The sequence below is a fragment of the Macaca thibetana genome, chromosome 3 (genome assembly GCF_024542745.1).
Source record: "Macaca thibetana thibetana isolate TM-01 chromosome 3, ASM2454274v1, whole genome shotgun sequence".
Taxonomy (NCBI): Eukaryota; Metazoa; Chordata; class Mammalia; order Primates; family Cercopithecidae; genus Macaca; species Macaca thibetana.
Window position 1 is genome coordinate 35468026 of NC_065580.1, and position 22990 is coordinate 35491015.

General features: G+C 38.7%; 1 protein-coding gene across 3 annotated transcripts in view; it reads left to right on the forward strand.

Moving 5' to 3' along the window:
* Positions 1-5271: 5271 nt before the first annotated feature.
* The window catches only part of IQUB (IQ motif and ubiquitin domain containing), an 80156-nt gene continuing 62437 nt past the window's right edge, over positions 5272-22990 (forward strand). For 2 of the 3 annotated variants that reach the window (XM_050782607.1, XM_050782610.1), the window contains exon 1: positions 5272-5576. The gene's annotated coding sequence lies outside the window, so the exon portion shown is untranslated. Of the gene's footprint in view, positions 5577-6299; positions 6337-22990 lie in introns of all 3 variants that reach the window. The other variant, XM_050782609.1, reaches the window with a different exon arrangement.

The window sequence follows — 22990 nt, forward strand, 5'->3', positions numbered from 1 at the left end:
ACTGCAACCCTAAGAGTGATATTGCAAATTATCTTCATTTTCCAGATAAGAAACCAGAACCCTACATGAGTAGTTTTCCCCTGCAATTATGCAACTTGGGGCTCTGGGAACACTGAAACCAAGAGATGATTAATAACAAATCCAAGGTCACATAGCTAGTAAGATGGGAAGCTAAAGTTTGAACCCAGGCAGTCTGGTTCTAGAACTGATGCTCCTGTTATATTATTATTTATGAATATGCTTGGGATGTTGTGACTCCTTCCTGTGCTGTATGGGCTGTACCAAGCGAACCTAGATCCTGCTGCTTGACTTTTTCTGTCAAAATATCTGTAAAGAACAAATATGAGCAGAAGTAGTAAACTGGATTTCATTTTCTGCAAAGAGCTGCATATTGGTTATAGGCAGATTATGTTAATGGGATAGGTATCTAAAAGGTATTGCAATTTGGTTCTTAATTCTTTCTCCTGTCTCAGTTGCTCACACAACTTTACACCTGATCATTTTTACTCCTTCAGTCTTTTCCCAGTTGCTTCCTATAAACATCCAGGTTAAGTCTCCTGCTCACTTTGCAAATGATTCTTTTTTTCAAAGATCTTCAGTGTTTTGAGTGGCCAAACTAATTTGAATAATTTTCAGAATGGCCTATTTCAGTTCTCCTATGGGTTTCATTCTAGTTAATCACCATACTCCAGATACTTCAAAAGAAAGAGAAACTAATCAATCTGAGCTTTGCTAAGAAAGAAGAAATGGCAACAAAGTTGATGCCCTCTTTCTCCCACACTGGGACTTAGTGCAGACAATTCCAGTTTCTTGGCATGCTTTCCTTTGGGATGAAAATGGCTTATATTTAGGATAACTATAGGATAATCTTACACCTGGAATGATTTTGAGTGAAAATAACTACATAAGGATAACAGCTGTACACCATGACTGTCCTGGGCAAACAGTATATAGGGGGCACACTCTACTGGAGTAAGGCTCAGGTCTCAAGGTTGCCATCTTTCCCACACCAGTAGGATCAAGTAGTCTGTCATTGGAATAGAATGAATTGATGCCAGCAGTAGCAGTCATCATGTGCAATCAGGCCTCAGGTTTTATTGTGTCCTTTCACTCTTTCTCATTCTCCCCTCCCCATGCCTTTCCCTCAGACTTGGGGGATGGAAAAAAAGGGAGCTTATATTTTATTGTCAATTTTCCAATCCCAGTCAGAGGAGCGAAGCTAATTAAGCCAGTAACAATGTTTATGAATGTATCTTTTTTAAAAGGAAGATAACAATATATAGGAAAATTCCCACATGTAGGCTAATAGCAGCTTTTTCTTTTTCCTCCCATCCTCTTATGATTGTGTAAACAAACAGAAGTTAACACCCTACGCAAGTGTGTTGTGGGGTATAGGATTAAGTACCAAATTGCTGAACATATCACGAGTATTTTGGATTTGCTGAGTGCTGCCTTCCCATTAAAACTAAGTGTTTAGCGGGGAAGCGAGGTGGCTCAAGCCTGTAATCCCAGCACTTTGGGAGGCCGAGGTGGGCGGATCACTTGAGGTAAAAAGTTCGAGACCAGCCTGGCCAATATGGCAAAACCCCATCTCTACTAAAAACAAAAACAAAAAAACAAAAACTAAGTGTTCAGTGAGATTGCAGCCTATGCAACAACAATAGTAATGCCAATTATTTTAGAGAAAAGTAAATGAAAGGCTACCAGTTGGGTTTAGAGGAGGTTGACGTTTTATTTTAGACAAAATTCACAGGAAATCACAGTGGGACTGTGATAAGGGGTTTGAATGATTGATGGGGACAGGAATAATTCATTTGAGAGACTAGAGTTGAGCCAGTATTCTAGATAGTGAAGTAAAATAGTAATGTAGTGATTTAGCATGGGTTATCCTTAAATCCCAGTGTCTTAACATAAGTGTATTTTTTATTCATACTGCATGTCTATGGAGGGTTCGCAAGGAATGCTCATAGACATACAAGGAATCCAGGCTGAGCGTGGCACCATCAACCCATATTTCCATGAACATAGTGTTGCTGGGGAATTGCAACATGGTATATTACACATAGGAACAACAACAAAAAAAACAACCAAGGTTAAATTTTTTTTTGACTGCGCCACAAAATGTATGAATTGAACTTGCCATGCATCACTAATAATTTTCAAATTGACCTTTAGGTTTATATTAGCAACTAATTTTTTGTGGTACACTTAAATGTAATTTATGATTGGCTTCTGTATATAATTAAATGAAAAGCATTACAAATATTTTTATTTTGGTATTTCTCATGATCCTCAAGTTTTTTTTTTTAGGTGAATCTATTAGCTTTTCTAAAGATAACTATTGCTATTATTTATTTATTTATTTATTTTTTTACAAAATATTGGCATTTTAATCTCTCTATAACTGGAGGGTGAATTCTTTTTCAAAAGAGTAAAACAGATCCACAATCCCTTATCTAAATTCCTAGTTTCAAAAATTTCTGAAAACAAAGTTTTTTCATAACTCAATTTGGCAACAAACTCCACCTGAATTATATGAGGCTATTTGTGGTATTTATCCGACTTTAATGTGAATATGAATATATTTTGCCATAGATATATCAATATATTTGATTATAAACTGCTTCCTCAGACCCTCTGAATGTTTTACATAATGTAAAGTATATGCCCATATTTCCTTTCAAAAATCAGAGAAATTCTGAGTATCAAACACATCTGTCCCAAAAGGTTTCAGAAAAGGGACTATGGACCTGTATTTCCATTCTCTTAAGTTCAGAAAGTGATATTATGATCCAAATTTAATATACATAATTTCCAAAACAAAAATTTTCAGGTCCTTAGTTTTCTAAATTATTTTAATATTTAAAATATTCATTATTCATTTTAACCTTGAGTAACAACGGGAAATACTTTGAAATGCTTGATTTTATCATACCACTAGGTGGCATCTTTGTAAAGTAAAAGCACATCAAAAGAAATGTTTATCACATAAATAAATGCTGAGATGAATAAAGGTAGATGTGACATGAGAAATACAAAGTCATTTGGTGGAATAAATCCTGAGAACATGCATAGATTTATCATGAAAAGGAAAATGGAAAATGGTATTGTAAAATTACTGTTTCACTTTGGGAATTGAGAAGCTTTTTTCTATTGGTTGTTTTCATTCAGTTTGAATATACATTTATTATGTAACCAAACTACATTTGTGTGTATGTGTGTGTTTGTGTGCGTAGACAGGATTTTGACATGCTAATAACCTTTCCGTGCTCCACAGACTACCCAAGGAAGCCTAACTATTAAGTTAGGTTCCTATTTAAGATTAAATTGTATAAAGTCATCCTCACAGCAAATTACAAAAAAATATGAATAGTGGATATCAAGTCACATTTAACACTGCGAGACCCTTAAGTTCTCTCCTACCAGCTTTTCTTCCCCCATCTCCTGACTCTATTCCTAAACCTACTGTTTGCATACTGTCTCTAACATTGCGAACAGTGAATGATAAATTTTAAAGAGGAGACCCAGAAAAGTGAATGTTTAAAGCCAGTGGAATTTTTATTAGTAGCAGAATGTAAGATGAATTATGATTTTGGAGATGGGAGTGTATGAGTGTTTGTAAAATCTTATCTGCGCACCTCCACACCTGGTCTACCCATCCAAGAAAGCCTAATTCTAGTGGTTACCTCTATGCCCATTTTTCCCCTTTACTTTTCATGAATGTGTGGAAATGATTAAAATGCATTTCCTTTTACTGATCATTATTAAAGCCAATTTTATCTGAGAATATATATTTCACTATTCTAGTAAAATATATTTTAAAATGAGATGACTAAAAAAATGGCATTGGACATTACAAAGTTATTGGGGAGATGAGAGTGCTATTTCAGCAGAACAGTATAAAGAAATAAATGAAGACAATGAACATTTATGAATAAGGGAATGAACCTGTACTAATTTTATTAATCCTTTTAAAATATCAAATCAAATTAAACTACCGTAATAGTGATTAAAAATCTGGGACCTGGAGTTAGATTGCTTGGGTTTAATCCTAGTTCCTGCATTAAACTTTGTGTGCCTTAGTTTTCTCATTTACAAAATGGATCTAATAGCAGTTTCTCCCTAATAAAATCGTAAGGATTAAATTAGAAATCTATGTACGATGCCTCATGACAATTAATACTTCATAAATGTTAGCTGCTATTACGAGATAGTAATATATAGTTTGTTACTAAATTTCTAAGAAGAACATACTTGACCTGACCTCCAATACCATCCTGTGCTTCTTTAAAAGTTTTCGTATTTATTGATAGGCCGGGCACCGTGGCTCACATTGCTTGAGGCTAGGAGTTCCACATCAGCCAGGCCAACATGGTGAAACCCCATCTCTACTAAAAATACCAAAATTAGTCAGGCTTGGTGGCGGGCGCCTGTAATCTCAGCTACTCAGGAGGCTGAGGCAGGAGAATCGCGGGAGCCCGGGAGGCGGAGGTTGCAGTGAGCCGAGATCGAACCACTGCACTTCAGCCTGGGCGACAGAGCAAGACTCTGCATACACTTAAAAAAAGGGGAAGAAAAAGAATTCATTGATAGACAAAATTTAGTTTATTAACTAATTTAGTGATTAACAAAAGTTCTGCTTCTCTTATAAGGAGAATTATTTGATAGCTACTGTCTCCCATTTCTCTTTGGCTGCCAGGAAGCTGAGAGGCAAGTTGTTAATTTAAGAAAACCAAGTAGGCATCTGACAGTTTCCCGCCTCTGACTTCAAACTGATGATTTCTCTGACTCTGATTTTTTATATCTGTAAGATTAAATTGCTGTTAGTGTTTGGTTCAGAGAGCTGTGCCCTTTCACAAGTGTAAAAGATCTTGGAGAGAGGTTACTGTCCTGATTTACTTTTGGATCTAGGTAACCACTTGGTAACAGCCTCCGCCTCTGGCTCCTCCCCTTCCCCCTACCGTGTCCCTCCTTCCCTCCCCCTCGCCTCTGGCCCCGCCCCTTCTCCCTGCCGCTTCCCTCCTCCCCGCCCCCTCGCCTCTGGCTCCTCCCCTTTTTCCCTGTCGCGTACCTCCTGTGCAGCCCCCCACTCTCTCCTCTGGCTCCTCCTCTTCTTCCCTACCGCGATCCTCCTTCCGGACCCCGGACCCCAGCCCACCTCTGGCTCCTTCCCGTCTTTCCTGCCGCGCTCCACCTTCTCGACACCGCCCCTCCGCCTCTAGCTCCTCCCGTTCTCTCCTGCTGCACTTCTCCTTCACGACCCCGCCTTCCGGCCTCTGGCTCCTCCCCTTCTCTCCTGCGGCGCTCCTCCTTTCCGACCCCGCCCCCCGCCTTTGGCTCCTCCCCCAGTCCTGCCGCGCTCCTCCTTCCCGGCTCCGCCCCCTGCCCGCCTCTGGCTCCTACCCCATCCCGCCTCTTGCTCCTCCCCTTCCCCCCTGTCCGGCCCTGGCAGGAAGAGGTGGTGCCAGGGTCGTTGCTAGGATATGACCAGTAACTGAGAATGCGGCGAGTATTGAAGCTGCTTCTTAGGACCCTGGGAAAGCACTTCGACGAGAATAGTTGCGTTTCGTACACAGGTAGGAGGACAAGTTTTGACTGCGGCTTCCTGGCCCGACGCTTAGACCCAGCCTAGAGCCGGTAACAGCCGCGCTGAACTCTGAGTTCTGTGTGCGGGGCAGTGATTCCCGCCTGAGCTCCTGGGGCTGCCTGGTCTGTAGGGAATGTTCCGCCTTTACTTAAAAAACCGTGCGAAGTATTCCATCTTTCTGGGCTCCTTTTCTGGCTCCTTCCCTCTGGTTTGGGACTTGAATCAGCAGCATCAAGCTAGGAGGTACACCTCACCTCACACCCCGAGTGCTTTTCACGGTAATTGCATAGAAGAAGTGTGTATAACCCAAACCTGGCACTAGAAACTCAGCCTTCCGTGTTAACCATTCTCTTATTAAGTCGAGGGATTTTAGACTTTCCTCACCTGGCACTCTCACTCCTTCCTCTCCACCCGTGGTCTTTGCCTCTTAACAAACTTAAAAATTCAACAGACCTATTTGGTAGAAAGCAATACTGGATCCTTGCCTTACTAATTACACTACATTCTAAATGTATTAAGCTTTAAATGATAGGGAATGAAATGTAGGTGAAAAGGGAGACTTTTTTTGTATGCAAACATGATAGAGGTTGCTCTTTTAAACAATAAGATTAAAACATTTACATTCGAATAGATAATACATAAAAAACAGTACGAATAGTAAAAAGAATGAAGAGTGAAAATCCACCATCTACCCATTTCTTCCCATCTCCAGGCCACCTTCCAGAGGTGCTTTAGACATATGCAAATAGGTAGGTACACCTGTAACATTGTGCATACTATTCTGTGATTGGCTTTTACACTTAAGACTGTGTGTCCAGTTGTTTTCTATCAGTATTTACAGATCTGTCTCATGTATTTATGGATGAATTTATGTATTTATGTTTCATTGTGAGAAGGTGTTTCGAAGCATATCAGGAAATTTGGAAACTCTCATAAGCAAAAAGATTGATAAATGTCACTACCTAACAATCTAAAACATTTGTATAGTAAGAGAAAACAAACAACATCAAACATACAATGGGAAATATAAGTGCAACACACAACAAAGGGATATTTAATTATTAGGACTCAAAACAATCTGAGGATGTAAGGAAACAGTCAAAGGGAACTTCTCGGGGCTGTAAAAGAAAACAGTGATGGAATTTAACAAAATTAAGATCTGTATGCCCTTTGACTTGTCCCTTCTAATTCTAGGAACTCATTTTCAAACTTACACATATATACAGAGATAGATGTATAAGATGTTTGTTGCAGCGCAATTTTTAATAGTAAAAAACTAGAGACAGCTTAAATGTGCATCAGTGAGCAACAGTTGACTACAATGTGACCTAGCCTTGCAAACAAATTACTGTGAAGTTGTTGAAAAGAATGTGGCAGAATCATATTTTACGTAAAAATAAATGTTAAGCATATATTATAAGTCGTAAAACAGTGTTAAAGTTTAAAAATAAACAGAAATATAGTTTATAAAAGCATAGATATGATCATAAACAAATTTAAGTGTATATATATTATATAATTGTAGCTTTATAGACAATTCCTGGAAAGATAAACTGCCTAACAATGAGAAATAAAATTAGCATGTCTGGAATACTTTTACTTCTTATTTTATCCCCTTCTGTTCTGTTAGATTTTTTTTCTAGTAAGCACATATTACTCTCTTAAAAACAGCCAAATGAACAATAACAATAATGAAAAAGCAATTTTGAAAAGTCTTGTCCAACTGTAGCTTTCCAAACTGGGTTGAAATTTCACATTTTACATTTCACACCTTAATATGTGTGTTTTGTTATTTACGTTTAATATTTGCTGCAGTGAGAGTTTACACATATTTATGTATGCAAGTAGAGCATATTAATATATACATATGAAGGGGTATTAGGAACCAATAAAATTAGCTCCTTGTTCTAGATGGGTGAAAAAAAATCTGCTGAATATTTTCTACTCTATTTTAAATAATAGTCATGTTTCTTACTTAAGAATAAAAGACATTCTCTGATAATGTATCTGATGACAAAATCGTTAGTTAAATTCTGGATCTGACCACCACTAACCTACCATGAGGCATTCCTGGGCCTTAGCTTTTTCATCTGCAGGGAGATCAATTTCTAGACTTTTTCTTAATCACCAGGACCCCTTTTCTGTTCTCTCCCCAACCCCCCATGGACTCCTATACTGAGATACAGCACAGTTTAGTGGTTAAAGGCATGGGTTCTGGATCCAGACTGCCTGGATTTGGATCCCAGATATACCGCTTACTAGCTCTGTGTTCTTGAAAATATTACTTAACCTCTCTGTGCTAATTTCTTTATCTGTAAAATGGGCGTAATAATATCATCTGTGAGAAATAATTTAGTGTAAGTATTTGCTAATATGCTTTATTTTTAAAGTATTTTTTCTCCTACTTTATAAAATGAGTAATTATGTAGGAGACATTATTAAGGTATAATTATCACTAGCCATTTGGAAATTTTAGAAATAGTTCATTACTAATTAGCCAACATTTATTATGTACTTATTGTGTGCCAGGCAGTTTACTAAGTACTGTATATACACAATTTTATTTAATTCTTGGAAGAACCTTTGATGTTGAAACTACTAATATACCATTTCACAAGTGAGGAAAACAAGACTTAGGTTAAGACACATCTGTATCTCAAAGTCATATAGCTAGTAAGTATCAGGAACTCTGAGGGGTCTGGTGTTTTACCCTACATACAAACTAATAAGTTAGTCACTGTTTCTTGGATGCTGGGTCAAAGGGCACATAGCAAAAGAAGTAGCCAGTGCTTCAAGTTTGTGCCAATTTCCCAAGCCCCCCAAGTCCAACAGGGGAAACACAAGTGAGTCTACAAGGATGCCTGCACATGGGGAATTTACTGCTTTTATAGTAAACCAAAGAAAGCCTGCTCTTTGTTTCAGGGGGAAGAGTTTATCTCAACCTTTGCAGTTTCTCAGTGCAAACACAACCCTGAGAAATGGTCTGGGTAAACAGTGGTCATGGCCTTGCATTTTTGTCACACCCCACAAGAACATGTAGGGACACTGAAGACCCATGGCCAATTGCTTCTTTCTACAGGAAGCTGTTAAGTCTGGATTCAAACTCAGGTGGGCTGGCTCCACAGTCAGCCCTCCTGAAATTCCACTTTAGGAAATCAAAGCTGAGAATCACTGTACTCCATGGCAATGAAGTCATGACTTAGAAACCTTGACACTTCTTGTTTTTAGGTTGAGTAAATGCTTGTCACTGCTAACCATCATAAACACAGTTGCTAATCACCCTCTTTATCAACAACTAACATCTTGAAAACATGTAATTATTTGGGTCATTTATTCATATCATTAATTAAGGACCTTCTGTGAACCTTAGGCACTACTATACATACAATCTACAGGTAACAGAACTATGATCTCTGTGTGTGTGTGTGTGTGTGTGTGTGTGTGTTTGTGTGTGTTTATTCCATGTCTTACTCCATGTCTCTGGCTGGAGGGCAGTGGTGACATCTTGGCTCACTATAATCTCCACCTCCCTGGCTGAAGCGATCCTCCCACCTCAGCCTCCCGAATAATTAGAATTACACGTGCATGCCACAATACAATGCCCAGTTAAGCTTTGTATTTTTTGTAGAGACAGGGTCTCACTATGTTGCCCAGGCTGGTATTGAATTTCTAGGCTCAAGGGATCTGACCACCTCGGCCTCCCAAAGTGCTGGGATTACAGGTGTGAGTTACTGTGCCCAGCCCTCATCTTGTTTATAAGGAGATAGATTGCTTCGAGGGGAACAATCTAGGACACCTAATGTACTAAAATTAGGGTGAAATGAATGTAAGCATTAGGAACCATAGCAACTAGGAAATGGAGACAGACGCATTGAGGAGGAAGGTGGAGGGGTATGAATTTATCCAGTACCTGTCAAAGGAACTTTATAGTATGTGGCTTCTGTTTCTGACTGCATTGATTGCACATGTCTCATGGCTTTAAATACCATAGACTTGTGACTTTCCAATTTCCAGGCCAGCATCTTCTCAGAACTTCAAACTGCTAACCCCGTGTCCAATGGGCATCTCAAACTCATATGGCCCAAATCAGACTGATCTAACTTACATCCATACTCAGGTCTCCTTTATTTGAAGTTTTCCTTATTTCTGTAAATGTAGCTTTATCCTTCTGGTTACTCGGGCTAAAAATGTTAGCAGTATCCTTGATTCCTCTCTTTATCTCATAGCTCACATCTAATGCATCGCTAAATCCTTTCAGCTCTATTTTAACGCCTGTAATCTCAGCACTTTGGGAGGCTGAGACGGGCGGATCACAAGGTCAGGAGATCGAGACCATCCTGGCTAACATGTTGAAACCTCGTCTCTACTAAAAAAAATACAAAAAACTAGCCAGGTGAGGTGGCGGGCGCCTGTAGTCCCAGCTACTGGGGAGGCTGAGGCAGGAGAATGGCCTGAACTGAGGAGGCGGAGCTTGCAGTGAGCTGAGATCTGGCCACTGCACTCCAGCCTGGGAGACAGAGCGAGACTCCATCTCAAAAAAAAAAAATAAAAAATATATATATATATATATATATATATATATATATAATATCAGCTTTTTTTTTTTTTTTTTTTTTTTTTTTTTTACTGCAGATCAAAATCTCTGCTGTAAAAACTGCAAACTACCAACCAGATCAAAATCCCTGCAGTAAAAAAAGCGTATATTCTAGTGAGGAAAATGGGCAAGTAACAACTAAATTAGTAAAATATATACTGGGTCAGATAAAGATACGTACCAAATATCACACGTGTCCAATAAATATGTACAATAATTATGTATCAACAAAAATTTAAACATTTTTGAAAAGCCTTGTCGATGGCTGTGTGTAGAGACATAGAAGTGTCTCTACACACAGCTAAAAGGAGGACTGGTTATGAGTAGGTACCCAGTAAAAATTAGTTGAAAGCATGAATGAATTCAGCCATGGCCAATGCTTTTCAAAAATTAAAAAATTTTTGTTTATACATAATTATTGTACATATTTATTGGGCAACTATGATATTTGATACATGCATACAATTTGTAATAATCAAGGTAATTAGGATATCCATTACCTTATCATTTTTTTGTTCTAGGAATATTCCAAAACTTTTCTTCTGTTTTGAAATATAAAATATTGTTAACTATAGTCACCCTACAGTGCTATCACACACAGAACTTACTCCTTCTATGTAAATGTATTTTTAAACCCCTTAACCAACCTTACTTCATCCCTGCTCCCCCCTGCCCTTCTCAGCTTCTGGTAACCATCATTCTGCTCTCTACCTTTGTGAAATCAACTTTTTAAGCTCCTACTTATGAATGAGAACATGTGATATTTGTCTTTCTATGCCTTGCTTATTTTACTTAACATAATGTCCCCTAGTTTCACCCATGTTGTTGCAAATGACAGAATTTCATTGTTTTTTATGGCTTAATAGTATTTCATTTTGTGTATATATGCCACATTTTCTTTCTTCATTTGGTGGTAGACACTTAGGTTGATTGGCCATTGTGGATAGTACTGCAGTAAACATGGGAGTGCAGATATCTCTTCAATATGCTGATTTCCTTTCTTTTGGATATATATCCAGCAGTGGAATTGCTGGATTATGTGGTAGAACTATTTTTAGTTTTTTGAGGAACCTTCCTGCTGTTTTCTACAATGGCTGTAGTAATTTACATTTCCTACTAACAGTGTACTACCATTCCCCTTTCTTTGCATCCTTGCCAGCATCTGTTATTTTCTTTTTGACAATAGTCATTTTAACTGGGGTGAGATGATGTCTTATTGTGGTTTTGATTTGCATTTCTCTGATTATTATTGATGTTGAGTATTTTTTCATATACTTGTTGGCTATTTTTACGTCTTCTTTTGAGAAATGTACAGTGATTATATTGATGAAAAAAAAAATTAGTGGGTAGTTGAGGTATGATTAGGGAGGCCTCTCTGGAAACTGAGACATGGAAGATGAGGAATTAGTCGTAAAGATTTGTAGTAACAGGCCAGGTGCAGTGGCTCACGCCTGTAATCCCGGCACTTTGGGAGGCTGAGGTGGGCAGATCACGAGGTCAGGAGTTCGAGAGGTCAGGAGTATGAGACCAGCCTGGCCAACATAGTGAAACCGTATCTCTACTAAAAATACAAAAATTAGCCAAGCGTGGTGGTGGGTGCCTGTAATCCCAGCTATTTGGGAGGCTGAGGCAGGAGAATTGCTTGAACTGGGAGGGGAAGGTTGCAGTGCGCTGAGATCGCATCACTGTACTGTAGCCTGGGTGACACAGCCAGACTCTATCTCAAAAAAAAAGTTTGTAGTAACACATTTTTGACAGAGGAAACTTAAAATGCAAAAGCCCCAAGAGGGAGATTAGCCCTAGATATGATAAAAGGTGGGGTGGGTTAGAAGATGAGGTCAGAGAGGCAGGGGCTAGATCATTTAGGACCTTGAAGGCCATGGTGAGTAGTTTGGATTTTATTCTGGAAAGCATTTTATTTTAGAGATGTTTTAGTAAATATGAGAGGGGCATGGTATGATTTTCTTTAAAAAATATTTTTCTGGCTGCTGTGAGAATAATAGAATTTTTTGGCAGGGATTGGTGGGGTGGGAGTTTCAAGAATGAAATTAAGGTAACCAGCTGAGACTGTTGCAGTAGTACTTTCAAAATATTACAGGATGACAGACAAAAGTAGACTGAGACTAAATTTTCAGGTCAGTATTGACAGTGCTTTTTGAGTGGCTGGATAATAGGTGAGCAAAAGAAAAAAAATAAAGGATTACTCTAAAAGTAGACCTTCCTTGGTTGTGTTATATTATTGTTTTATTGTACTGTTAGATATAATTTATTCCTGTTACAGTTATGAAATTTATTATCTTAGGCCTATTGGATCAACTTTCATATGGGCATTCAAGCTGGTTTAATCCTTTTCTACCTTATTAGATAGATATAGGCATGGCTTGCCCTTTAGGTGTTATACCTTGGGAGTACTTTTAAATGTTGTGTCTATTAAATGGGGCCTTATTCACACTGGGTAGTGTCAGATGGAACCTAACCAAGTTTCAGAGCATAGGTGAGCAAGCATTGTTCTTGCTGGCTGTAGGAAAGACAATATAATTGCTGTTGTGAAATGATCATTCTTACTAGACAGCTGTGAGAATAATCACTAGATGCTGACTCTCAGAGGCTTTTTTGATGTTGTCCATGGATGGTTCTTATTCCTCATGGAAGATGGTTCCCCATGGTTCTCTAGAATTTCTGCTTAAGAGAAACTGACAGCTTTGTTTTGAATTTTCTTTTCAAGGATATTTGTATAGTGAACAGTCTTAAAAGATATAGGGTCTCTTTCTAAAGCAGAGGTCAGATTTATCTGTCTAGTATAATAACAATGATATCTTCCTCCAAGGCAGAGGTTGGGCATATTTGCTTGCAGTCCATTATAAAGGATTGGAGTTTCTAAGCTTGGGGTTTCTTAGCTGTGATACACACCTTCTGTGTCTATAGCATCTAATTGGGCATTCCACATTGTTCCTCTGGGATTTGGGGGCACAGGGATCCTGTGTGAATATAAAGCTCATGCTATCTGCTGTGCCATGAGTAATAAAGTCCTTTGTTTCCAACCCAGGAGTATTATTTATTCTGATAGCATTCATGAAACTATGGCAGGCTAAATTGTTAGGTTGTAGGTAGGATAAAATCTCAGACCTGTCACAATTCTTAGTTCCTATTCCTAAAGAGGCTTTAGCACACTTGATCACATACTCTCCCAGCCACCTTGTGTTTTCCCTACTTTACTAAACCTATGATGTCTTATCTAATATTTTAAACAGGTAATACATTTACATTGTTTAAAAATAAAAATATTAAAAGTAATACATTGAGAATTGTGGAGCCCACCCTTGTTCTGGCTACTTCCTACTCACTTTGCCCCCCCGTCAGATAACTAGTTTTCTTAGTTTCTTTCATACTTTTCTGAGTGTTTCTTTGTCCAGGTAGAAACAAACACAAATATATATTCTTATTTCACCTTCTTTCTTTTTCTCACTCGGTATATCTTGGAGTGTGACTTTTGTCAACATATAGAGTACTTCATCCTCTTCTTCCTCTTCTTTTTTATTTAGCTTCTTTATTAAGTATAGCACAAAATCAGAAAGCTATATAAAACACATATACAGATTAATGAATTATGATAAGGTAAATGCCATTTTTATCATTTTCACCCCCACAACAGATATGCCATATGATTGTTTTGTATTTCTATGTGTGTATGACTTTATGATATTATTATTATTTTTTATTATACTTTAAGTTCTAGGGTACATGTGCACATCATGCAGGTTTGTTACATATGTATACATGTGCCATGTTGGTGTGCTGCACCCATTAACTCGTCATTTACATTAGGTATATCTCCTAATGCTATCCCTCCTGCCCCTGCTCCCCACAATGGGACCCAGTGTGTGATGATCCCCTTCCAGTGTCCAAGTGATCTCATAGTTCAATTCCCACCTATGAGTGAGAATATGTGGTGTTTGGTTTTCTGTTCTTGTGATAGTTTGCTCAGAATGATGGTTTCCAGCTGCATCCATGTCCCTACAAAGGACAAGAACTCATCCTTTTTTATGGCTGCATAGTATTCCATGGTGTATATGTGCCACATTTTCTTAATCCAGTCTGTCACTGATGGACATTTGGGTTGATTCCAAGTCTTTGCTATTGTGAATAGTGCTGCAATAAACATATGTGTACATGTGTCTTTATAGCAGCATGACTTATAATCCTTTGGGTATATCCCCAGTAATGAGATGGCTGGGTCAAATGGTATTTCTAGTTCTAGATCCTTGAGGAATCACCACACTGTTTTCCACAATGGTTGAACTAGTTTACAGTCCCACCAACAGTGTAAAAGTGTTCCTATTTCTCCACATCCTCTCCAGCACCTGTTGTTTCCTGACTTTTTAATGATTGTCATTCTAACTGGTGTGAGATGGTATCTCATTGTGGTTTTGATTTGCATTTCTCTGATGGCGAGTGATGATGAGCATTTTTTCATGTGTCTGTTGGCTGTATGAATGTCTTCTTTTGAGAAGTATCTGTTCATATCCTTTGCCCACTTTTTGATGGGGTTGTTTTTTTTTTTCTTGTAAATTTGATTGAGTTCTTCGTAGATTCTGGATATTAGCCCTTTGTCAGATGAGTAGATTGTAAAAATTTTCTCCCATTCTGTAGGTTTCCTGTTCACTCTGAAGGTAGTTTCTTTTGCTGTGCAGAAGCTCTTTAGTTTAATTAGATCCCATTTGTCGATTTTGACTTTTGTTGCCGTTGCTTTTGGTATTTTAGACATGAAGTCCTTGCCCATGCCTATGTCGTGAATGGTATTACCTAGGTTTTCTTCTAGAGATTTTATGGTTTTAGGCCTAACATTTAAGTCTCTAATTCATCTTGAATTAATCTTTGTATAAGGAGTAAGGAAAGGATCCACTTTCAGCTTTCTACTTATGGCTAGCCAATTTTCCCAGCACCATTTATTAAATAGGGAATCCTTTCCCCATCTCTTGTTTTTGTCAGGTTTATCAAAGATCAGATGGCTGTAGATGTGTGATATTATTTCTGACTGCTGTGTTCTGTTCCATTGGTCAATATCTCTGTTTTGGTACCAGTACCATGCTGTTTTGGCTACTGTAGCCTTGTAGTATACTTTGAAGTCAGGTAGCATGATGCCTCCAGCTTTGTTCTTTTGGCTTAGGATTGTCTTGGCAATGCGGGGTCTTTCTTGGTTCCATATGAACTTCAAAGCAGTTTTTTCCAATTCTGTGAAGAAAGTCATTGGTAGCTTAATGGGGATGGCATTGAATCTATAAATTACCTTGGACAGTATGGCCATTTTCACAATATCAATTCTTCCTATCCATGAGCATGGTATGTTCTTCCATTTGTTTGTGTCCTCTTTTATTTCACTGAGCAGTGGTTTGTAGTTCTCCTTGAAGAGGTCCTTTACATCCCTTGTAAGTTGGATTCCTAGGTATTTTATTCTCTTTGAAGCTATTGTGAATGGGAGTTCATTCATGATTTGACTCTCTGTTTGTCTGTTACTGGTGTATAAGAATGCTTGTTGGCTAACACGGTGAAACTCCGTCTCTACTAAAAAATACAAAAAACTAGCCGGGCGAGGTGGCGGGCGCCTGTAGTCCCAGCTACTCAGGAGGCTGAGGCAGGAGAATGGCGTGAACCTGGGAGGCGGAGCTTGCAGTGAGCTGAGATCCGGCCACTACACTCCAGCCTGAGACTCCGTCTCAAAAAAAAAAAAAAAAAAAAAAAATGCTTATGATTTTTGCACATTGATTTTGTATCCTGAGACTTTGCTGAAGTTGCTTATCAGCTTAAGGAGATTTTGGGTTGAGACAGTGGGGTTTTCTAAATATACAATCTTGTCATCTGCAAACAGGGACAATTTGACTTCTTCTTTTCCTAACTGAATACCCTTTATCTCTTTCTTTTGCCTGATTACCCTAGCCAGAACTTCCAACACTATGTTGAATAGGAGTGGTGAGAGAGGGCATCCCTGTCTTATGCCAGTTTTCAAAGGGAATGCTTCCAGTTTTTGCCCATTCAGTATGATATTGTCTGTGGGTTTGTTATAAATAGCTCTTATTTTTTTGAGATATGTTCCATCAATACCGAATTTATTGTGAGATTTCAGCATGAAGGGCTGTTGAATTTTGTCAAAGGAATTTTCTGCATCTATTGAGATAATCATGTGGTTTTTGTCTTTGGTTCTGTTTATATGCTGGATTACGTTTATTGATTTGCATATGTTGAACAAGCCTTGCATCCCAGGGATGACGCCCACTTGATCATGGTGGATAAGCTTTTTGATGTGCTGCTGGAATTGTTTTGCCAGTATTTTATTGAGGATTTTTGCATCGATGTTCATCAGGGATATTGGTCTGAAATTCTCTTTTTTTGTTGTGTCTCTGCCAGGCTTTGGTATCAGGATGATGTTGGCCATGTAGAATGAGTTAGGGAGGAATCCCTCTTTTTCTATTGATTGGAATAGTTTCAGAAGGAATGGTACCAACTCCTCCTTGTACCTCTGGTAGAATTCGGCTATGAATCCGTCTGGTCCTGGACTTTTTTTGGTTGGTAGGCTATTAATTATTGCTGCAATTTCAGAGCCTGCTATTGGTCTATTCAGCGATTCAACTTCTTCCTGGTTTAATCTTGGGAGAGTGTAAGTGTCCAGGAAATTATCCATTTCTTCTAGGTTTTCTAGTTTATTTGCATAGAGGTGTTTATAGTATTCTCTGATGGTAGTTTGTATTTCTGTGGGGTCGATGGTGATATCCGCTTTATCACTTTTTATTGCATCTATTTGATTCTTCTTTCTTTTCTTCTTTATTAGTCTTGCTAGTGGTCTATCAATTTTGTTGATCTTTTCAAAAAACCAGCTCCTGGATTCATTGATTTTTTTTGGAGGGTATTTTGTGTCTGTATCTCCTTCAGTTCTGCTCTGATCTTAGTTATTTCTTACCTTCTGCTAGCTTTTGAATGTGTTTTCTCTTGCTTTTCTAGTTCTTTTAATTGTGATGTTAGGGTGTCGATTTTAGATCTTTCCTACTTTCTTTTGTGGGCATTTAGTGCTATAAATTTCCCTCTACACACTGCTTTAAATGTGTCCCAGAGATAGTGGTATGTTGTATCTTTGTTCTCATTGGTTTCAAAGAACATCTTTATTTCTGCCTTCATATCGTTATGTACCCAGTAGTCATTCAGGAGCAGGTTGTTCAATTTCCATGTAGTTGAATGGTTTTGATTGAGTTTCTTAGTCCTGAGTTCTAGTTTGATTGCACTATAGTCTGAGAGACAGTTTGTTATAATTTCTGTTCTTTCACATTTGCTGAGGAATGCTTTACTTGCAACTATGTGGTCAATTTTGGAATAAATGTGATGTGGTGCTGAGAAGAATGTATATTCTGTTGATTTGGGGTGGACAGTTCTGTAGATGTCTATTAGGTCTGCTTGCTGCAGAGATGAGTTCAATTCCTCGATATCCTTGTTAACTTTCTGTCTCGTTGATGTGTCTAATGTTGACAGTGGGGTGTTAAAGTCTCCCATTATTATTGTATGGGAGTCTAAGTCTCTTTATAAGTCTCTAAGGACTGATTTATGAATCTGGATGCTCCTGTATAGTGTGCATATATATTTAGGATAGTTAGCTCTTCCTGCTGAATTGATCCCTTTACCATTATGTAATGGCCTCCTTTGTCTCATTTGATCTTTGATGGTTTAAAGTCTGTTTTATCAGAGACTAGGATTGCAACCCCTGCTTTTTTTTGTTTTCCATTTGCTTGGTAGATCTTCCTCCATCCGTTTATTTTGAGCCTGTATGTGTCTCTGCATGTGAGATGGGTCTCCTGAATACAACAAACTGATGGGTCTTGACTCTTTATCCAGTTTGCCAGTTTGTGTCTTTTAGTTGGACCATTTAGTCCATTTACATTTAAGGTTAATATTGTTATGTGTGAACTTGATCCTGTCATTATGATATTAGCTGGTTATTTTACTCGCTAGTTGACGCAGTTTCTTCCTAGCATCGATGGACTTTACATTTTGGCATGTTTTTGCAATGGCTGGTACCTGTTGTTCCTTTACAACATTAGTGCTTGCTTCAGAATCTCTTGTAGGGCAGGCCTGGTGGTGACAAAATCTCTAAGCATTTGCTTGTCTGTAAAGGATTTTATTTCTCCTTCACTTGTGAAACTTAGTTTGGCTGGATATGAAATTCTGGGTTGAAAATTTTTTTCTTTAAGAATGTTGAATATTGGCCTCCACTCTCTTCTGGCTTGGAGAGTTTCTGCCGAGAGATCTGCTGTTAGTCTGGTGAGCTTTTCTTTGTGTGTAACCCGACCTTTCTCTCTGGCTGCCCTTAACATTTTTTCCTTCATTTCAACTTTGGTGAATCTGACAATTATGTGTGTTAGAGTTGCTCTTCTCGAGGAGTATCTTTGTGGCATTCTCTGTATTTCCTGAATTTGAATGTTGGCCTGCCTTACTAGGTTGGGAAAGTTCTCCTGGATGATATCCTGCGGAGTGTTTTCCAACTTGGTTCCATTTTCCCCGTCACTTTCAGGCACACCAATCAGACGTAGATTTGGTCTTTTCACATAATCCCATGTTTCTTGGAGTCTTTGTTCATTTCTTTTTACTCTTTTTCCTCTACACTTCACTTCTTGCTTCATTTCATTCATTTGATCTTCAGTCGCTGATACTCTTTTTTCCAGTTGATCGAGTTGGTTACTGAAGCTTGTGCATTTGTCACGTAGTTCTCATGTTATGGTTTTCATGTCTATCAATTCTTTTAAGGTCTTCTCTACATTGGCTATTCTAGTTATCCATTCATCCATTCTTTTTTCAAGGTTTTTAGTTTCTTTCTGCTGGTTACGTAGTTCCTCCTTTAGCTCTGAGAAGTTTGATCGAATGAAGCCTTCTTCTCTCAACTGGTCAAAGTCATCCTCCGTCCAGCTTTGTTCTGTTGCTGGCGATGAGTTGCGTTGCTTTGGAGGGGGAGATGCGCTTTGATTTTTTGAATTTCCAGCTTTTCTGCCCTGCTTTTTCCCTGTCTGTGGTTTTATCTGCCTTCGGTCTTTGATGATGGTGACGTACTGATGGGGTTTTGGTGTGGGTGTCCTTTCTTTTTGTTAATTTTCCAACAGTCAGGACCGTCAGCTGCAGGTCGGAGTTTGCTTGAGGTCCACTCCAGACCCTGTTTGCCTGGGTATCAACAGAGGAGGCTGCAGAAGATAGAATATTGCTGAACAACGAGTGTTGCTGTCTGATTCTTGCTCTGGAAGCTTCGTCTCAGGGGCGTACCGGCCGTGTGAGGTGTGACGTGTCGGTCTGCACCTAGTGAGGGATGTCTCCCAGTTAGGCTACTCAGTGGTCAGGGACCCACTTGAGCAGGCAATCTGTCTGTTCTCAGATCTCAACCTCCTTGCTGGGAGATCCACTGCTCTCTTCAAAGCTGTCAGACGGGGGCATTTACCTCTGCCCAGGTTTCTGCTGCTTTTGTTTAGCTATGCCCTGTCCCCAGAGGTGGAGTCTATAGAGGCAGGCAGGCCTCCTTGAGCTGTGGTGGGTTCCACCCAATTTGAGCTTCCCAGTGACTTTGTTTACCTACTTAAGCCTCAGCAATGGCGGGCGCCCCTCCCACAGCCTTGCTGCCGCCTTGCAGTTAGATCTCAGACTGCTGTGCTATCAATGAGGGAAGCTCCGTGAGCGTGGGACCCTCCGGGCCAGGTGTGGGATATAATCTCCTGGTGTGCCATTTGCCAAGACCCTTGGTAAAGTGCAGTATTAGGGTGGGAGTTACCCGATTTTCCAGGTGTGTGTGTCTCACTTTCCTTTGACTAGGAAAAGGAATTCCCTTCCCCCTTGCGCTTCACAGGTGAGGTGATGCCTAGCCCTGCTTCCGCTCTCACTGGTCAGGCTGCACCCGGGGACCAGCGCCAACTGTCCCTGTCCGACATGCCCCAGTGAGATGAACCCAGTACCTCAGTTGAAAATGCAGAAATCACCTGTCTTCTGTGTCGCTCATGCTGGGAGCTGGAGGCTGGAGCTGTTCCTATTCGGCCATCTTGGGCGCGCCTCAACATTATTTTTATACAGCCAAAGTGCATTTATATTTACCCATATATTTTCACTTTCTTTGCTATTTATCATTTCCTATACCACTGACCTTACATCTGGAATCAGTTGTTTTTCCCTGCCACGTCGATTTTCAAAAATTCTTATTGTTATTGAAATTCCTTTTGTCTTAGTCTTAATAGCACACTTTTTTTTTTTTCTTCCTCCTGAAAGGAGCATTCGTTGCTTTTACTTTCTGTTATATCTTTCTAGTAAGGGATAATCTAGACACAATAAAATTTACCCTCTTTAGTCTGGAGTGCTATACGTTTTAATAAACACATATAGTTTACATAACCACTACCAGAATTGAGATTTTGAGTGTTTCCATCACACAAAAAATCCCCACATCCTTCTGTAATCAACTCTTACCTTTACCCTTAGGCTTTGGTATATTTTCTAACTCTAGGATTTGTCATATAAATTGAGTCAATACTACACAGCCTTAGTAGAGCTGGCTTCTTCACTGAGCATAATTTGTTTGAGTTTCATCCACGTTGTTGTGTGTACCAGTTGTCTTTATATGCACTCACTAGCACTTGCTATTAGAGAGCTTTAAAAATATTATTTTAGTTATTCTAATAGGTATGTAGTGCTATCTCATTGTGATTTGAAGTTCCATTTTTACAATGAGTAATGATATTGAGCTTTATTTTATGTGTTTGTTCTCAGGGTTGAGACTGGGATGACCCAAATGATGCACCTAGGCCCAACATTTTAGGAGTCATTCATTTTCAGACACGAGTACAAGTGTAGAGTAGTGCAGGTGCTTCACTTGCCTCAACCTAGGCCTGCCCCTGCTTAATTGCCTTCTATATGTATTCTGTGGTGAAGTGTCTGTTGAAATCTTTTACCCTTTTTAAATATTATTTTTTCATATTATTCTCTATATAGTCTGGATATAAGTCCTTTATCAGATATGCATTTTGTGAAAATTATCTTCCAGTCTATGATTTGTCTTTTTTTTCTCCCAGTTGTGTTTTCTGAAGAGCAGAAGTTCTTGATTTTGTTGCTATTGCTGTTTTTAGAAGATACCATCTTGGCCAGTTTGGATTTTGTTGCTATTGCTGTTTTTAGAAGATAACCATCTTGGCCAGTTTGGCCAGGATGACCCCTCAGATAGAAGCAAAAGCATTACCTCAGATTCTTCAAAGAGGGCAGATGAATATGTTGCTAGGAGTTAGGGCTTTGTTATGATATCCTCTTTCTAATTGGGCCATTAAGCTGTGTTACAGGAGAAAATAATCAAAATGGTGTTTTTGTGTGTGTGTGTGTGTTTATTTTTTGTTTTTTTGTGGGTGAGAGACTGAAAAGGTTTCTTGACCTTTTTTAAAATTGAGCTTTGTTCAGGTTTTTCTCATTCCACTTCTTTCCCTCTTGATTGTTTTGAAATTTAAAAACTAATTTTCTGTTTTTTATTGCTTGTAGTGAGATTTAACTATGCATATTTAAGTAACGCAGTCTAGGGTTAAGAATATGTCCCCCTTGGAATGGGAGGCATAATTTTAAGTGAAATAACTCAGAAACAGAAAGTCAAATACTGCATATTCTCACTTGTAAGTGGGAGTGAAATAACATCTACACATGAACACAGAGTGGAATAATAGACATTGGAGACTTGAAAGAAAGGGAGCATGGGAAGGGTGTGAGGGATGAGAACTTACTCAGTGGGTAGTATGTATACTATTTGGGTGATGGTCACAATAAAAGCCCAGACTTCAAACTGTGCTGTACTTGTACTCCCTAAATCTATACAAATAAAAAAAATTATAAATAGTATAAGGATTTCAGAGTTTGGTCTTGTTTTTCCCTTCCCAATTTTGTATTATTGTCTAATATTTCAATTTACTATTATTTTGTATTAACAGTATTTATTTGGATTTATCCATATGTTTATGATTTTTCACATTTACCTTTCCGAGTTACACTTCAGACATCCCTTGAAATCATTTTCCTCCTTTGAGTATATTCCTTAGAAGTTCCTTTAGAGCAAATATCTTGGTTGTAACTTAGTAACTAACTTGTAAATACTTCTGTTTTCTTTCTTGCGAGGTAATTTTGCTGGGTGCACAATTCTAGGTTGATAGTTATCTTCTGTCAGTTAGCCTATTGTTGCATTGGCTACTATTTTTCTGATAAGTCTGCAGTGATTTTCCTTTTCTTTGTATTAATGGCAGCAAATTAATATGATTCAAAACAGTAGCTGTTATGTTCTTTATCATTGTACTTTCAGGACCTTCTGTTTGTCTTTGATATTCTGTAATTTCATTACAATGTATATGGCTATTCATTATTTTTATTTAACCTGTTTGGTATATATTTATGTTATGCTTCCTGGATCTGAGGATCCATATTCTTTTATCAGTTTTGAAAAGTTCTCGGCTATTACCTTTTGAAATATTTTTCCTGGCCAGGCATCATGGCTCATGCCTGTAATCCCAGAGCTTTGAGAGGCTGAGGCAGATTTATCACTTGAGGCCAGGAGTTTTAGACCAGCCTGGCCAACATGGCAAAACCCTGTCTACTAAAAATACAAAAATAAGCTAGGTGTAGTAGCACATGCCTGTAGTTCCAGTTACTCAGGAGGCTAAGGCAGGAGAATCACTTGAAACTGGGAGGCGGAGGTTGCAGTGAGCTGGAATTGGACCACTGTACTCTAGCCTAGGTGACAGAGAAAGATTTTTATCTCAAAAAGAATAAATAAC